The sequence below is a fragment of the Anas acuta genome, chromosome 11 (assembly GCF_963932015.1).
Source record: "Anas acuta chromosome 11, bAnaAcu1.1, whole genome shotgun sequence".
NCBI lineage: Eukaryota > Metazoa > Chordata > Aves > Anseriformes > Anatidae > Anas > Anas acuta.
This window is the reverse complement of record NC_088989.1, coordinates 10,818,743-10,836,880: the sequence shown is the minus strand read 5'-3', so window position 1 is coordinate 10,836,880 and position 18,138 is coordinate 10,818,743. Positions and strand designations below refer to the sequence as shown.

The following is an 18,138-nucleotide window of genomic DNA, read 5'->3' as shown; positions in this document are numbered from 1 at the left end:
ATTTCTTTCATTTGTCCTTCGTATTGCTTTATTAACAAATCCTGGATAACCTGTTATAGCAAACTAATTTTACTGTAATTTTTCCTAGATTGGAAAAATTAGTGATAGTACCATTATAATAAATCAGCTAAGGACATTGAAAAATTGAAGGTTTTATCTCCTTCTGCACCTGGTGAATGGATGTACAGTATATGTACAGCAGTAGTATGTGCTGTAGAAGAAATATAGCAGCATCTGAACAGAAGGCATCCCTTATCTTCATGAGTTCCCTTAATTAGCTCGGTATAGAATTAAATTGCCTTCCCTGCAGGAAAAGTTTTCTGCTCATTATTCTTTATTTTCTAAATACTACTGAAGTCTTACTGTTTACATAAAATGTGTTTTTGTTTGCTTGTTTATTTTTTTCTCCCCGAAGAGCCTTGAAGTGTTTAAACTTAATGTAGGATGAGAGAACGGTCAGTGAGTTAGGAGATTTTTCCTGGGGAGAGAAGAAAATGTTTCTTGTCTATGACAACACAAATTCTGTAGCATATTCGTAAGAAAGAAGAAAAGCCAGAGAAGAAGGTGAGGGGGGATTAAAAAACAAAGTGAACAGAGGGATCACAATGAGAATGGAAAGGGAGAAGCAAGCTGATATATAAGGCCATAAAAGAAGGTGCAGGAGCTAAATTTGAAAGAGAGGGAGGCAGAAAGTCAGTGGGGAAAAAAGCTGGACACCCCAACATACATTCTCCTTGACAAGACAATAAATTGGATGCTGACAAATGGGTGGAAGAGAGGCTCTAAATCCTCAGTGCAGGACTACAACAGGGAAGCGACCAAAGTTCTGAAGGTGTAGAACCACGGGCCCTGCAGAGGAGGGAGTCAGCACTTGGCTTGAAGTAAAAGCAGACGTGTTAGCAATTCACTTGGCTGTCTTTTGTGCAGCTGCTCTACAGGCCCGTTCTTTGACCATGATTGATAATTACTGTGATTATTTGCTTTTTGTTCTTGTTGGTTTTAAAACTTTTATCAAAATTGCTTTCAATATAATCAGTTTATAAAAGTTGAATTCTTAAGGATTTTTTTTCCTGGCACTTTTACAATCTGATCAATCTTTAATAATGAGAGCCAGGTGAAAAAAATATATGATTTTATATTCAGACGATGCAGTTTTATCAAAAATGAATATCTTAAGTGAATACATTGATTTAGATTAAATTTGATGGGGAAATATCAAAATGAATAATTTTACCCTCTTTCTTTCTGGCTATATTGAAATCTTTTATATTGGCATTTTATTCTTTTCATTTTAACTTTTATTATATTTACATTATTTTTATATTCCTATATCATTGCTTATAAGAGTTTCAGTGATTCCAACTCGTTATGTTTCTTATTCGTGCTGAAAAAATGTCAAATTCTTGGAATTTCCCATGGGATGAGAATTCCACTTTTTATTTACAATACAATATGGAAAGAAATAGTGCTCCAGCGTAAGTCTGACCTTAGTATGTCTCAGCTCTGGAATGCCAGTCAATTTAATATATGCTTGAGGATTGTGTAATAAGCTTTCTGAATGATTTATGTCAATCATCTTTTCATTATATCTTCACCAATATTGGCAGTGGTAATTCCTTGTACATTAATGCATTTTTTTCTATCCATCTAGATACAACTTATATGAAATAAACTACAAATAAGTCTCCTTGGAGCATGCTTTTCAATTCTAAGAATTGTTCGTATATCTCATCTTCTTTGCTGAATTAGGCTCCAATGATGGACAATGTCTGATTTGAATAATTTTTAGTATTATCTTCAGTATCTATTTTACAAAACGTTTTGCAGTGTTGGTGAGTTGCAGTCTTTGTGGAGATAATGACAATACTCGTTATGTGCTTGCTCATAAAATATGAACTGAAGGTGATCACTGAGAATGAGACCTGCTGTAAAATACCAGAATGACAGATAAAAATATTAGTAGGAGGTTTTATTTTGTTTTGTTTTATTAGGTACATAACCAATCTTTATGTAAGGAAAGATGGATTCAGCTTGTATTGAAGAGGTAATTAACAAATTATCTGAAAGTTACCCTACTCAAGTGGTAAAGGTAAGATATAAAGGTAAAAGAGACGGGTAAAAGAGACTGAATGCATTCCATGTTTGCTCATCAGAAATTTGCCCATATTAAAATTTATTGACTTAACACTTCAGTGATACTACAACAACAGATATCTTGACTTTGGTAGATAAACTGATCAACTATGTAACTTTATAACAAAGATGAACTTAATGTTTAAAATGTTTAAATTTTGCTGTCTAAGTTCTGGTAAAATTATCCTATTTTAAAGAACTAGATTTTGGTCTCTTCTCTCAATACTTTGTTAAAGAGGTAGAAAACACCCTCACATTTTCTTATGCATCATTATTCCTGCTGGGTTTTCCTCTCTAACTGTTCTTCCCCTTACAGGATATACTTGGAAACAGCAAAACAAATATAGCAGGCTTATGCAAAGCAGAGATGGCAACCAAAGCTTCTGTAACATGCTATATTATGCTGTCAAAATCTAGAGCAATACACAGAGGAAACTGCTTTATCAACAGAATCTGCTGGTAATCTGAAAAACACGTATTTGTACATAGCTTCTAAATAATGGATTTAAGGGGCATTTGCTGATGCCTGCTGAGGGGCCCATGCCTGGTGAAAGTTTACAGAGCATCTTGTACATCCTTCTCCCCCAGAGAATGGAACCTGCTTGTAGGAAACCCAAGAGGTAAATGCCAATTAATGCATCTGAAGTTCTATCAGACACTATGAAAAAAATAAATAAGTCAGTGTAAGTCATTTTGTGGGTTTTGTTGGTGGTGGTAGTTGTTTTGCTGTTTCATCTAATGTAGAGTTAAAACCAGGAATGTCAAATTAATCTGTTTTTCTCCAATCTGAGTAAACTGAGCCTATTTCTATTTGCAGAGTAGCTTGCCTGCCTTCTGAGAAAAAACAAACAAACAAAAAAAAAACAGTTATTGCTCTGAAAAAAAAAAAAAAAGTTTCAGGTTTCTTCTGCATACAGGTTTTGTGCTTTATTTTTTTTTTCATATGTTAAAATTGAGAAAACTCTCCCACTGAGCAAGGACACCATAGGAGTTCCTTTTGCTTTGAGCAGCTGCAATGTCCTTTCTCCTCCATGCTGCTTACCAATGAGTGTCTGCTGGGATGAGCTGGTTCATAGACTTGGCTGGGTCAGGGTGAGTCTGTTCTCCCTTAGATGCTATTTTGTGAAAACCTTTTCCCAGAAATGTATTCACTAATTAAATACATTCTATATTTGTTTTTGTGCTCTCTGCCAGACTGCATTTCTACATAGCAGAAATACTGCAGCAAACTGTTTTGGAAAAGGTTTTGTTGTCAGCTTTTAATATCTTGCTAAGTATTTATTTTTGTACTTACTTTTCTAAGCAGAAAATAATATATGTAATATATATTACATATATATGTTAAGTAATATATGTCGCAGCCTTTCAGCTGTAATATTCAAAAATATTTTCAAGAAACCAAAAAAAAAAAAACCAACATCATGCTTCAATGCAGGCAAATTTTCATCTCTCAGGTCATTTGACAAACTCAACCATCCTTTACATGGCATGTCCCTTGTACAGATATCTGTTCTGGAACTTGGTTTTCTAGAAGCCTGGTTGTTCTCTGTAAGTAGAGACTTGACTAGTCATTTCATTGTTGTTTTCTTTCTCAATAAGAGTTTAAACCCAGTTCCCTGCTGTCCTGTGTCCCTCCTAATCACAGCAAAGTAGTGTTGCTACTGTCATTGTAATATGGCTGATAGCTGCAGCATTTTAAATGACAAAATCCCAAGCAATGCACAAAAGCAAAGCCCCTGCCCTCTGGAACATTCTGTATTAACAGATAAATCTATGTTGGATATGTAATCAGCGAGATGGATTTTTCACAGCAGTCATTTCTGGCTTTTACAGAAAGGATCTGGCTTGTAGGCCTGGCTGAATAAAAGGCAAGTTGTGGTGGGGTTGCAGAGAGATGGCAATAGACAAAACGGCAGGAATTGTGAGGCAGAGCATATGGATAAATGTAATGAAAGATATCTCCTATCATCCGTAGGGCAGAGACATAAAATCTGGATTTGCTGCTGAAGATGGGAGGAGGCAAGAAAAATGTGACTATGATTGCTGTTGAGCTGGTGTTAAGGCAGGGAGGGGAGGTGACTGCACTTTTTGCAGAGTGGCTGCTGGGGATTGTTGGGGAAGTAGTCAAAAACAGAAACAGACAAAGGACAGGCAAACATTTTAGCCACAAAATCTTGAAGGAAAATTAGGTACTTTTTAGAAATAGTGGTGGAGAAAATCAAAAGAAAGTGTATAATAGCAGCAGTGCAGCCATGCCAAAAGCACGAGTCAGAAATCTTGAGACTGCGCTGAGATTGTGAGCCAAGGTGACAGGATAAATGCTCTATTTTTCTTATGCAAGCTGCCAGAAATAGTAATTACGCTTAATTTATGGTTTTCATTTGAAGATATATTCCATAGTTCTCAAAGGGCACTCCTAAATCCAAAAGCACATTCCATATTCTCCTATCCCCTCCGGTGGAAATAGTTGTCCTCTTCTGTAGCGTATGAAAACATGTTTGGGCTCCTCTAATATCTGTCTTTGGTACACAAGTTTAGCAAATGCACATTACTACGTTGCTTGTTTTCCCGTGAGGTGAGCTGTGATTGCAACACAAAGGATGAATGTCTTACATTGATAAGACAGATTTTCTGCAAGTCATCGTGAGGTAACGGGAAGTGTCTGTATCAGCGATCCTCGCTCGAGTTTTCGTGGTATTCAGCTGGGTTTTTTACAGCCTTGGACTGAAGTTCACAGGGAAGATGAATTTAAATGACTTTAGCTTTGTTAGATCTGCCGTGATTTGCCAGTCACTCTGCCAAAATTTTCCACTTACAGTTCTGCATGGCCTAAATTTAATTGAGTAAAGGTGAGAAGCATTATTACAGCTCTGTCATTGCAGCCACTCTTCATATGTTTCACTAGCTCGAATGAGCAGTTGCTAGGGTTGTTTCTGACCCAGTTTATGATGATGTAAACCAGCAATGAATTCACAGAAAAGAAAACAGATGTAGCTGGTGAGAAAGCAGAACTAGGCTCAGTGCTGCTCCAGTAGCTCTTGTTTACAAATGAGTGGGGGAGCGAAGCCTATTGTTAAAAATAAATAAATTTCAAATATGCAGGAGCAGAGGTACATCACGTAAATTGCTCAGCTGATATAGCAGCATAATTCATATTTTGATTTCACTGGCTCTATTAAGATAAAACTGGAAGAAAGATAAGTCTGGGTTTTACAGCGTAGTTTCATTATAATATCTAATCATTTCACCAGAAGCAAAGGTCTAAAGATCAAAATGGACAGGGATGTATTTAACATAGCAAGCTGCAAGAAACAGTAATGTTATTTTGGTGTATTTGAAAGATTATAATTCCAGTAGTCTCATTTTAGTAAATTCATGTAAATTACTTTATGATATCTGGATTTATCTGTGCATTGATTTATCAAGTATGTCTCGTTTACGAAATTCCCCATACTGATAACAAACAATTATTACTTCAGGTAATTGATTTAAAACATGGTGTAGAGCAATGTCAGCTGATACAGTGCCAAGAGTTATAGTACACATTAATACAGACCAGAAGTTTACGTGCCTTATTCTTGCTCCACCAGATCAATATCTGGAGTAAGACAATGGCATCCACCAGGATTGTAACAGGAACTCATCTGGAATACAAGCACACGGTACACTGCAGGCAGGACTGGGTTTTTTATTCATATGTTTTTTCTTAACAGCTGTCTTTGAGAGAACGGAAGGCACTATGATCTTATCAGGAGTGTGCAGGGAAAAGTTGAGACTGTGATCCTGCCTCTGTTAGAATTGGTTGCAATGTGAAAGATTGGGTCTCTCTGATCTGGGACAAACTCAAAACTTCCTGGGAGCCTTCCTGTGAAATGCTAGTATGAGCTTGAAACAGGGAGTCTTGTAAGCATAGCCATTGGCAGTCTTTCTAGGCAGTAAGATGGGAGGAAGTAAGAGGGACCAAGACGTCTTAAAATAAAGCCCTGATCAGCTCAGAAATGTTAGCCTTCCTGTCCACACCATCAGTCAAACGACTTTGGAGCCCTTAAAACAATTGCTTGGCCTGGAGACAGGAGATGTGAACATTGTTGTTAACCTAGCTAAGGGAAAATGAAGTGAAGTCACTGGAGAAAGGTGAGATCAAACATGGTACTTGTTAGCAGACAAGGGAATAATTGTCCTCTGCCCTCACCAAGGTAGTGATTTACTGCTGAGGAAGAGAGACAGTCATGGTATGACAGGCACGTTGCTTTTCCAAATCAGATATTCAATATATATACACATATATTATTAAATGAATCACTAAAAGTAAAGTAGCAAATTAAGGTTTGGAGTTTTCTTCCTTAATTACTTAATTCCTTCCTTAGTTACTTCAATAGCTTTTACCTGACTGAGATCAGTGAAAAGCTTAGTTGCTTTTGTGGGATTGTTTCAACAAGAATCATGAAAAGTCTCTAATTTTCTCTCAGAATTTGGGCTTCTTTGCATAGTGCATGCTTCATATCTTCCTACTGGGTTGTTTCTTCTAGTTGCAATATATCCATTTCACAGAGATGATCCACATGAGGCTTTACTATTTAGTATTTTCAAAATTCAGACCAAATTCTGAAGGCAAGGCTCAGACTTGTCTTTGGGCAGAATTTACATCTTGGGCCTCTGACCTAGGTGTTCTCAGAAGGACAAAACAATTCTCAAACACTTCCTGTAATAAAAATTTCCAGGTCAGTTTAGCTTTCTTGGCCTTTAAAAATGTGTCTTCTACTATATTTGGTGCTATTAAAAATGTGTTTTCTACTATATTTGGTGCTAATGATTAGTTGTTTTTTCATAACAGTGCTTTCAGAAGGCAAAGTTTAGCTACTAAGCATGCCAATGTGTTCACAGAGAACTTTGTGCAAGAGATGTTTATGGGTAGCTGTTCTGCTATTGATTGAGTAAATTATGGCGATTGCTCTAAATAGTTCCTCTTTTCACCTCTGGTCAGTCAGTGATGGAGCAGAAAAGAAACTAGGTGAGAGAGAGGTCACCAGCCTAATATCAAGAACCAGAAACCTTAAAACAAAACAAATCCCTCTGAAGACTTTTCCCAAGACACAAATCTACTTAATGCAGCTTTTGTTGTCTAATTTCAAATAGCCAATGGGAAGAAATTTAAGTTGATTCATAAGAAATTCATAGGTTGTTTATATTTTGTTGTTGTTGTTGTTTGTTGTTTTGTGTTTTTTGTTTGTTTTTTTATGCATTGATGTGGTAAAAATAATATTTGGGAAGATTTTTTTGCGTGTGATTTTTTTTCTAGTTCTTTTGATTGCAAGAAATTAGTGGGCAAATTGCGCAGTAGTGTAGTTTTACTGAAACATGCTTCTCCGGTCCTTCATCTTTACCTTTAAATAAAGGTCCCGTTTCCTATGTATTTCAAATCAGGTATAAGTGTTTTTCTACCAAATATGGCTTTATCACAATAGAAGCTAGAACTAGCTGTTCTGTATTTGTCATGATGAAGCAATCAGAGAAACGAAAATTGTCACCCAGAGGAATTAAGAGCATGAGAAGGAAATTGCTTAATTGCACAATGAATTAGCAGTGTTTTTGACAGGACAAGAGACAATGGGCATAAGCTGAAACACAGGAGGTTCTGCCTAAACCTCCTATTGGGAAACTTTTTTTTTTTTCTTTTTTAATTGTGAGCACTGACACAGGCTGCCCAGGGAGGCTGTGGGATCTGTCTCCTTGTAAGTCTCCAAAAGCCACCTGGACATGGTCCTGCACAAGCAGTTATAGGTGGCTCTGCTGGAGCAGAGGGTTGGACCAGGTTATGTCCAGAGGTCCCTTCCAACCCCAACCGTTTTGTGATTTCAGGCTTAGTTATTTTATGTATCCTCACCTCTCACAGTGGTATGCTTTAATCTTTCTCTTTTTTTTTTTTTTCTTTCTCTGTTGGACTCTCACTCTCTCCCCCAACTTCTGTCTTTGAAAGGAATAATACCTGTGACACAAAAGATTTTAAACAATGGTAGTCCCACTTCTAGATTTTGAGTAATAGGGGAAAATATCAAAGGCATAGCTGCCTTTCACCTTTCCAATTGGAAAAATTCAGCATTGATTTCAAAAGCTAAAGATGTGGGTAGTGTGGACTAGCACTGACCCCAGCATCAGTTTGCCCCTTCACCTGTCCACAGTCACTAATTCACAATTCGCTCTTTGGGTTAAGCGTGATGCTTAGGTGTTATATCTCAGTGTGGCTTTAGTACTGGGCCAAATCTATTCTTCATTTGTTCCGCTCCTCAGGGCAAAGATGAGAGTTCAAATTTAGTTCTAATGTTTCTGCCCTGCCACAGAGACAGAAATAAAGCATATTCCAGAGCAGTTCAGGAAGTCAACTGGGAGAATAACACAGGTTACATCAGCTTGTGTAATGTGCTCTAAAGTAAATACAGACTTTCCCTCCCTCCCTCAAAATAAAGTAAGTCTCAGAATCTGCATTTTCAGATATGAAAATATCCTGCAAGGAACTGGAATGCCTAAAATATAAAATAAATTTGGGTCAAATTCAACAGGACAAATCTGAATCTCTTGGGGAACATGTAATTAGATTTTTATACTTTTGTAAAGCATTTTTATTTCTGCAAAGGTATGTAGCTACCGTTACATCTCTCACCAATAGTGTTTACAGAATATAAATGTTCAATTTCCATGAGATATGGAAACCTAATGCAAATACCGAAAATTTTGAGCTATTTAGACAGCACAGCAGGCCAAACAAAAAGACTTCATTTCTGTGATTGACCTACCGAGTACTTTTTGATAGAGAAAAATTGGTGTGCTGATGCTTGTTCTGTCAAAAGAAAAAGAACAAATGGAAAACAAAGCTGAAAACCCTTGTAGTAAACATGCAGATAAATGCCTCCCAGGCCTGCCTCAAGCTTCCACTTTTGCTACCTTGTGATGTGATGGGGCAGTCTGTAGATCCAGCTTGCTAACAGATTTTCATTCAAGCACCAGTTGCTGTGGTAACAGCATGAAGAGCAGATCAAATGGATGCCAGGACCAGCCAGGTTTCTCTAACAACTCCCTATATGTGAACGATTGGTGGTGACCTGGTTCCAAAAGGTTATCAAAACAGATTTGCACTGCAGCTGATTTAATGTTGCCTTCTCCAGGGGCCTGGACTTTGGTTTCTGGTCCCTAGGGGCTCTCATGAATCGGCAACCCTGGGGTTTCAGCAGAAGCTCATGGACTTCCCTTAAAGGAACTGCTTGAGGATGAACAGAAGTGGTAGTTTCATACTCACGGGTTTAGGCTGCCTTCTCATTGTTAAGGGCTGGGCTGAGCGGAGCCTTGGGCTCTGTCAAAATGTTGAGTAATTATCACATGATAATCACGCATTGGAGCTTCTCCCATGCTTAATCTGATTTCTGCACTGAAGTTACTAACAACCCACTTAAATTCCACCCACATGTACTTTGAATATAATCAGTTATATTGGTTAATTTTTCATGCTAGAAGTTATGTTATGTTCAAGGTTCATCATCAGATTTTTGATCTCTTCTGAGGTCCTTTGGTTGGTTCTTCTGCTTCTAACATTGGCTCGGTGGATTCTTATGAATGATTGAGCTGAAATCATAATGATCTGGTGCTTCCTGTTTAGCAAAATTCTGAGTTTCCCTTACTGATTTGGGATGCCTGGTTTTCTGTTTGTTTTTGTTTCCCTGAGAAATGTGTGAAGGGAGTGTGTATCATGGGTTAGATACAATTACGTGGGCTGGGCTGCTCAGCGTTCCAGCTTTATCTGGGAAGAGGGATGGAAGGCAACTCCTTAAACATTACTTGCTTCCCTTCCTCTCTACCTCCAGAATTCATTCCAACATGCTAATATGTTTAATCTTAATCCAATCTGGGGTGTATTGAGAAGTTTTAGAGAAATAATACCAGGCCAAAGATTTTGGAGCATTAGAGAATACTGTTAGGGCATGGGCTTGCCTGTTCTGTACGGTCGATTCATGCTCCTTGCCCCCTGGCCTGGTTACAGCGTACTGGCAGCATCACAACTGTGTAGTTGGGTGGATAAGAAGGTGTGGATATTGACTTAAAGGGCTTAAGGTCTACTTTTTAAACACACATTTTGTACTTTACAAAAATACGCATCTTAAACCCAATCACAGAACCAAGGGAAATTCCATTTTCCACTTTAAATTGCTGCATATTTGATACTTTGGAGTACTGTGTTGAGCAATGTAAGCTTGGCTGTGCCCACACGGGCATGCCATGAAGGTGTCAAATTGTCCTCTGGTCTTCAAGCCTATTGCTACATGGAGCGTCTGTCCAGCCCATGCAAATAGCAGGTTATTTTGGAATCCTAACATTTTTTCTCTCCTAGTCAGCAAGCACAACTCCAAAAATGTCAGTATCAGGAGACAGGGTAAGTCTCCACATCAATTATATCCTGTCAGCTTTGCCAACCACTTAAAGCAATTAGACATGAGGACGTGATGGCTAAATCTATGTGGAGCATGTTCTGTCGTCTTCTCCCTTGCCTGAGTATTGCGTTGAGGCTGCAGATATACCACCAGCACAGTGTAGGCACCAGGGGACACGTTGCTCCTCCAGCAAGTGCTCTGGGCTCTTTGTGCCGGTCAGCCCCCAGTTTTTCTGGACACACTAAGCGGATTTGTCTGCCCGTGCTGCTGAAATGAACCATGTTCTGCTGTTTCTCAGTGGAGACATGCTTCACACATCAACAATGAGGAGTTTTAGAAGTGATTAGTTTGTGCAATTTTAGCTTTGCGCTTTGAATGTGTAGATGAAGAGAGAGTGCTTGGACATAGATAGAAAACCAGAGGGGAGCAGACCAAAGGAAACGTCAGAGTTCAGAAAAATCCCTGGAAGTGAATGGGGAGACTGGGGCATTTATAGGACAAGTTCAGTGCCTGGTAGAATAGTCCATCCATGTACTTGTGGATTTGGGGCATGCTTTCATGCGACTACAGCAGGTCTGGGAGACATTCTTGAACAGGAACGAGTTTTTTAGCATCCACATGTTATGTTGGAAATGGTGAGATTTCAGCTTAAATTTAGGATTCTAAAGGGCCAGAGCTCAGCCTGTGAAACCTGAGTTTTAGGCAAACTGTTGATTTTGTATTGGCTCAGGATGCCACGTATCTGAGCTTCTCAGAAGGCTCAGCTGTCTGTGTACGTGGAGCCACTGTGTTTAAGTCCCCATGGTAAAATGCTGCCTCATACAGAACTGAGACTGGCTTTGCTTTTCTAAGGTTAATTTAGCTGCTGTTTGCTGAAGTTGCTCACTGCTTTGCAAATGGAATAAAATTACCAGGTGATGGATTCTTCCTGTGGCAATGTGGCAAAAAATTATTCCCTGGAGAGGAATCCACGCACAGTGTCAGCATCACTTAAAACTCCATTCATGACCTATTTTGGGGAGCTGACGGGACTTCAGTCCCCCGGGTCTCATCTAGTCGAGGATGAGTTGTATTCACAGGCAATTACTAAATCAGCATTAAGATTGCTTCATAGATCGTCCTGATTCCTTGATCTTCCAGTGCAAGCTGTTCAATAAAGCTCTGGGCTATTTAGGAGAATTTGCTGGCTGAGAGCCTTCTTGATAACACCCCTGTGCTTGTTTCCCGACTGCTCTTGAAGGTATCTTAGAAGCTTTTAAAAATGATCTCTATATCTTATCTGTGCAGTAAGGCTCTAAGTTTCGCACTAGCGTGTACAGATATTCCTTGAATATTGGCAACAGCTGGAGGATGAGTGTACAGAAGCCTTCCCACTGGAAGCTGTTGGATCTTCCCTTTTCCTCAGCTGATTTTTGTCTGTTTCCATCATCTGCAAAATATACTGCACCACACCGTCTGTGAGCAGCATTCAAACAAGATGTATTCATTGTAGAAAAATGGGACAATCTGAATTTCAATGAGCTCGCTTTTTAGATCTCTTAACACTGGCCTATAAGAACCCCTTTTCACAATGATATAGAGGGCCTGTGAAGTGGAATAACTGCCCAACATAAATATGTATTAATAATAAATAAATACATACGTGGAGATTATTCTGTGCAAAAGGCAAAGAAGCAAGTCTGGTCATTTAGATCCAAATATGAGTTTGGAAAAAAAATCCTTCTAATATTTACTTAAATGTTTTGGGTTTGTCTTTTACTTCAAAAGTATCTTTTTTTTTTTTTTTTTTCCTTCACATTACCCCCTGAAGCTGTTCAGATTCCCTCATGCTGTTCATATGTAACAGCACTGGGATCTTCAGTGTGGGGAACCTAGAACTAACCAACCTCTGCTTGCTTTTGCAGTAAATGAGATGTTGAAAAGGGAAAAGAGAACCAGAATTTGGAGGAAGACTAAAGCAGGAATGGGGAAGGAGATCTTAGTCTGCAATGTGGATTCGGAATTCTGCAAGCATATTCACGTGAAGGTGAGGGAGGTTTTAGCCTTAATAAAGTACCCTTTTAATATGTTCATAAAATAATACTCTTTTGATATCTTTACTGCATTCACTCATCTGTGAAAACCCATCTTAAATGGAGAAAAAGCTCGTGTTGCTGGGGTCTCTTACATCGATTCCCAGATGGAAGGTTACTCTGGATAGCAATGTAATGTCTGAAAGCCATGATGAGGCAGACCAGGGGTCCATATAGCCTCTTACAGTGTCCAGATCAGAGGAAATTAAAAGAATGGGGAAAGCAAACCAGGCAGCCCTTTAGTACAACTTCCTAGCAACCTGTGCACTGTAGTGTTACTGCTGCTTGAGCTTGAACTGGGACCTCAGATGGATTTTTCTGTCCTCAGTTTGCCTAATTGCTTTTTGAAGCTGTAAAAAAATGTGGGTGAACTTGTGCTGCTGTGAAATACAAGGAATTGAATTCTGAATGAGCTGCTGCATTCAGAAACAGGAGAATCAGTTCAGAGCAAAGAAGAATTGATCCCCGCAGCTAAGCCTGCCACCATGTGCTAAATGCACTGAAGAGCAATACTTTGCTGCTGATGTCTGCAGTTGTGTAGTAGGCACTGGAAAGAAAGAAGAAAGGAATCTTGTGTGAAATCTAGAGCCAGGGTGCAAGTTTTGCAAGAACAGCTATTATTCTGGTCAAAAACTGGCAGATTTCACATCCTGCTTTACTAAGTAGTGTTGCTTCCAAAGCAGAGATTGCTGCCCATTGAAGAAAAATGAACCTTTCATATTATACACACACACACACAAAAGGCATATATCAATTAGGCTGTGCAAGCAAGCTGGCTTTTGAATAGGAATTTTATTAGTGATGCAGGCTGTGTTTCTGAAGAGAATTTCCTCATAAATACTAGACACGCTAGCACTGGTTTATTTATCCTCTCTTTTCCTTCCGGCTAGCTTGCTGTTACTCTGTTCCATGTACATTCCACATATTTAACTCAGAAAACTAAAAAGTAAATGGTGTTTTCTTTTTGAAAATTCTCTGGTTATTTTTGTATTTGCCATAGGCCTTGTTTTTTTTGTTGTTGTTTATTTTTGTTTTTATTTCTAAATCCATATTTGAAGTTTTCCATTGAAACTTAAATTTTGATGAAGAGAAACTTTCATGGAAAAAATGTCTTTTGATCAACTACAGTTATGAGGTTTCACTTGTCACAGATCTTTTATTCAGCTTCTCATCTTTTTCTTTTTTTTTCTTAAGGATTATGGGAGAAAATTCTTATACACATTTTTATAGTACCAGATACTAATAAGTAAGATCCAGTAAAATAAAAGATTCAGCATACTTTTTCAGAAGGTTGCTTTGGATGAAAGCAACACACAAGATGAAATATGCATGTTTCCCAGAGAGTAGATGGCTTGTAAACTTTGAGTTTTACCTTTGCATTTTCAGTATGATTTTTTTTGCCTATTCTGATATTAAAAAAGCATACCACAACCTTATATTCCTTAGACTGTTTAGTACAGCTGCTGTTCTCTCTTGCGTAACATTTGCATCTCATCTAAACACATCATATTTGAATTTCACTCGCTGATGGAAATATTTTTTTTCTTCTGGTATGTGAATCATACAGGTGATATGTGGTCTGGAGTCTCATAAGTGCAGCCTAAAAGTAGTTCTCCTAAGTGGTCTGTGCATCTACAGGGGAAACACTTTCTCTCAAATCCCTTATTGCTGTTCTCTGATATTTTGCCATTACTCTTTTGAAGGAACTCTATAAAGGATTTAGCTTCACCAAGGTTTTTATGGGAGGAGTAGCAGCTTTCCAAATGGAAGAAGACAAAGTTAGGTTGCACTGAATGGTGGCTTCTTTACTATCTGAATATAGTGTTGCACATGAAGATATTTTGAATCACTTGGTTTGTCCTTATGAAATGTCCATTTTTGAAACCATGGAGAAAATGAGAACTTCATAGCTCCCACAGGAATCAAAAGCTTAAGGAAGCTACCCAAAAAGATGGATATCTGTTGTTCTCTCAGCATCTCAGAGGTTTTGCTGAAGACAGTTGGTTACCTGATTTATTGTAGATGGATGCAGGAATGAGAAGAAGCAGAAAATAAAAAGGTTAGTTGTTACCTGGTTGGTTTATGTTTGTTGTTTTACTGTGCTTTGCTTTAGGTGGGTGTTAGGCCCACGTACTAAAGTACAGGAAATCACAGACTATTTTCATGCTCTGAATACTGAGAGCGAGGTTTAGTTGGCGTACCCTGGGGAAGTCCTACTGTCTTTGCTGGTTCCCATGTAGCTCGTGCCATTTATATATACGTTTGCTACAACCAAGTTCTTTTTTCACATGCAGACATGCTCTGAAAACAGAACTCTAACTGAAGTTAGTACTGGCTGTACATCCTCTGCCTTTTTAGAAATCAATCTAAGGAAAAATAATTGCGTTCCCTCCCCACGGCACATAGAGCTTTCATCTGTCTTTAAATCTAGAATTCCCCTTTCAGTATCATGGAAACTATTTTAGTCTCACTTCATTTATTAGACATCAGTGCCCAAGTCACTTACCAGTCTGAGAAGACTGTGGTACTTACAGTAATTTGTTTGGATGTGTTTTGAGACTTCTTGACAGTTCTGAGTGGCATGGCCATGCTGAGCAATCCCATTCACACTTTCTGGCCAAGACCAGCTCTAGAAATGTGTGTGGCAGAGACCTTAGTGTTATCTCCTGCCAAAACACCCAAATCTGGGAAAAGTCCCAGAATGAATGTGGTTATCTGGAAAAGAATACTGATGAAGGATCACCTTCTTTTAGGGAGAACCAAAAGAACCCAGCAAAATTATTTCCCTCTTCCCCTCCTGCCCTCAGGATAACGAAGCTGGGTAAGAAGGAGAAATTTTTGTGCAGAGATGGAAGGAAAGAAGGAAATGAGGGAGGGTTGCTTTTCAAAGACACTCAGATACTTTTTTTTTTTTTTTAATAAACATCCTTCTTATAGGAATGTTCATTTTTAAACATCCTGACATCCCATCCTGACACTACACAGCCTGATTAGCACTCCATCAGAAGCCCTCTTCATGTTCCTAGACTCTGCTCACAGCAGGGGTGAGGAGAATCAGCTCAGGGATTACCTCTTCCTTATCAAAGGAATGATTGTGACAGAAGATTTGAATAATCCCTGGGGTCAAAGGTTGCAGGTGACAGGGCTTTGGGAACTCCTAACTTGGAATCTCCGTGTGCTCTTCCTTAGTCAACATACGTATGGAGGCTCGGCCTGAGGAACAGGTTTGCATGAAACCATTTTGCATTGCTGTACAAAGTGCAGCAGTGCGTCATCCGTGTCTTCCTCCAACACTGCACCCACGAGGTCAGAAAGCAGAAATGCTGATGAATCATGTTTGCGCTGGCAACCTCCTACTCGGGTTCCTTCCCAAACCTCCCTTGGGATCATCGCAGTGCCTTTTGGCACACAGGTGGGACAGCTGGGACCTGCCACGGTGCTTTTCTCTGCTCCTGGTGACATCTACTGGCAGAACTATCTCAGCTTGGGCATTTGCTGCTGCAGAAGGTGGCTTAGATATACATCAAGTTTAATCCATATACCTAAATGCAATGTAGAATTTATTAGTGTAAAGGTTTCTGTATTTGTTTGGGTTATTCTGTGAGCAAAGGGAGGTAGATTTGTAGCAGGAAGGCAGGGTTCTTGACAATGCTGAAATGAGAGCAGAATAAATCACTGCAGTGGGTTTTATAGGCAGCACTTCAGCAGAGCTATGAATAAATCGGGTAATGCTATCATTGCCTAGAAAGCATTTTCTGCGGCTTAGTTTAGCTTGCTGCTTCTGCTTTCCTTACACAAGGGCTCTTTTGGCAGGAAGCGTCACACTGTCAGAGGATACTGAAAGGCAGACTCACTACAGGAATCTGAGAAGGTGCTTTTTGTTTATAGTCAATTCTTTCTGGCTTCGGCATGGCACAGGCTGTTGGTTTAGGAAGCAAGGGTAAGGCATGCTTTTCTTTCTGCTCATGCCCCCTCTTTCTGTGCTTTTACTTTTTGGGTCCTGACACTGAAAAATAAATCCCCTGAAAGAAAGACCTCATAAGACCCCAAGGGGAAAAAAAAAAAAAAAAAGTTATAAGTGGAGAAAGAGCAAAACCTGTTTTTTTCTAGCCCTTTTGGCAGGCAGAAAGTTCTATTTGGGTAAGGCACAGATTTCAAAACAAAAACAAACAGACATACAAACCCCAGCTATTTAATGATGATATTCCAATTTGAATCTACTGTCTGCATTATTAGTGATGATATATTTACATTGGTCTGTGCATTCGGAGGCAAAATCCAATTTAACCTTAATGGTTAATTCTTTGGGGGCTTGAATTCCCTTCATGTGCCTGTAGCTGTTTTGGCTTCACCCAGAGCTGTCCATCTCCCAGCTATTCCACATAAACTTGCACTATATGGCTCAGTTGATATTTGAGAGATTTCTGAGGCCTGCTGGAAGGGAAAGCATTTTCCTGCTGATAGATTAAAGTACTTGACTGAAGACTAAGCATGAACATTGTCCACATTCTCTGTGCCTTGCTCCTGTGAAACATGAACACACTGGAGATCCTTGCTGACAGAGGAGGAAAATCAGAGCCATATTCAAAATGTTTTCTAAATCCAATACTCCAAGAGCTGAAGTCAGGCTTCCTCAGTTCTTCTGACTGTGTACATCAATATGCACACAATTAAGCACAAGAGACTGGCCATGTGATAAGTTCTCATTGATCCTTCCTGGCAGCACTGGAAAAGAACAGAAAAGGATTTTATGGTAGGTGTTCAGTGCAGAAAAACAGGCATTCTCCATCATTGTAAGGTCTTGAGTTGTCAGGGCATTCCCAGTGGTTTGTATTTTTAATAAGTTCCCACAAGAGTCCTAAAAAATATAGAGTGCTGCTAAGCATGGCAGAAGGGGACGGTAAGAAAGTTAAGCTCCCTGTATTCAGAAGTAAATTGGAAATAATCAAGCACAATGATGGCCTGTTGAAAAATGGAGACAAATATCTGAATATTGTAAAGCCTATTTAGTGCCACAACCAAGAAAAAAATCCTGTGGGAAAAAATGGGATCAAACAAGAATCACTGAATTGTGGAAGGCAAATCAAGATTGCAAAAAAATATTTGACTTTGGTATATTTTCCTATGTATTTATGTTTGAGTTTGCAACAAGCGGACATAAAAACCCAACACAGATATGGATTTTTGAGGACCCCTGAGGGGTAAGTATACCCCTGAGGTTCTGTTTGCTCTCATTTATAATAATTAGTAATTCAAATACGATCCTATATAAATATACTTTAGAGCTATATCCCGAGCTGTTAAGCAGGACGTTGCTACACTCACTGTCACATCATTATACAATATCTGCTTTAACTTGTCTTCTGCTAATTACAGCTTAGAGGATTATATCCAGGAAGTTTCCTGTACGAGGAAATACTGGTCCCAGAAAGACACAAATGCCCAAACAAGTAAGAGTTCCCTCAGTGATGCAGGCACTTTCTGTTGTAAATGGAGGTGTTTTTCCATGGAAGTAT

The 18,138-nt window shown here is 39.0% G+C and overlaps 1 long non-coding RNA gene across 1 annotated transcript in view; it reads left to right on the top strand.

Moving 5' to 3' along the window:
- Positions 1-1,812: 1,812 nt before the first annotated feature.
- LOC137862588 (uncharacterized) overlaps positions 1,813-18,138 on the top strand; it is a 42,499-nt gene continuing 26,173 nt past the window's right edge. Inside the window, exons 1-3 of the long non-coding RNA XR_011100414.1 lie at positions 1,813-2,089; positions 2,450-2,753; positions 12,455-12,576. This is a non-coding gene — a long non-coding RNA (uncharacterized lncRNA). The remainder of the gene's footprint in view (positions 2,090-2,449; positions 2,754-12,454; positions 12,577-18,138) is intronic.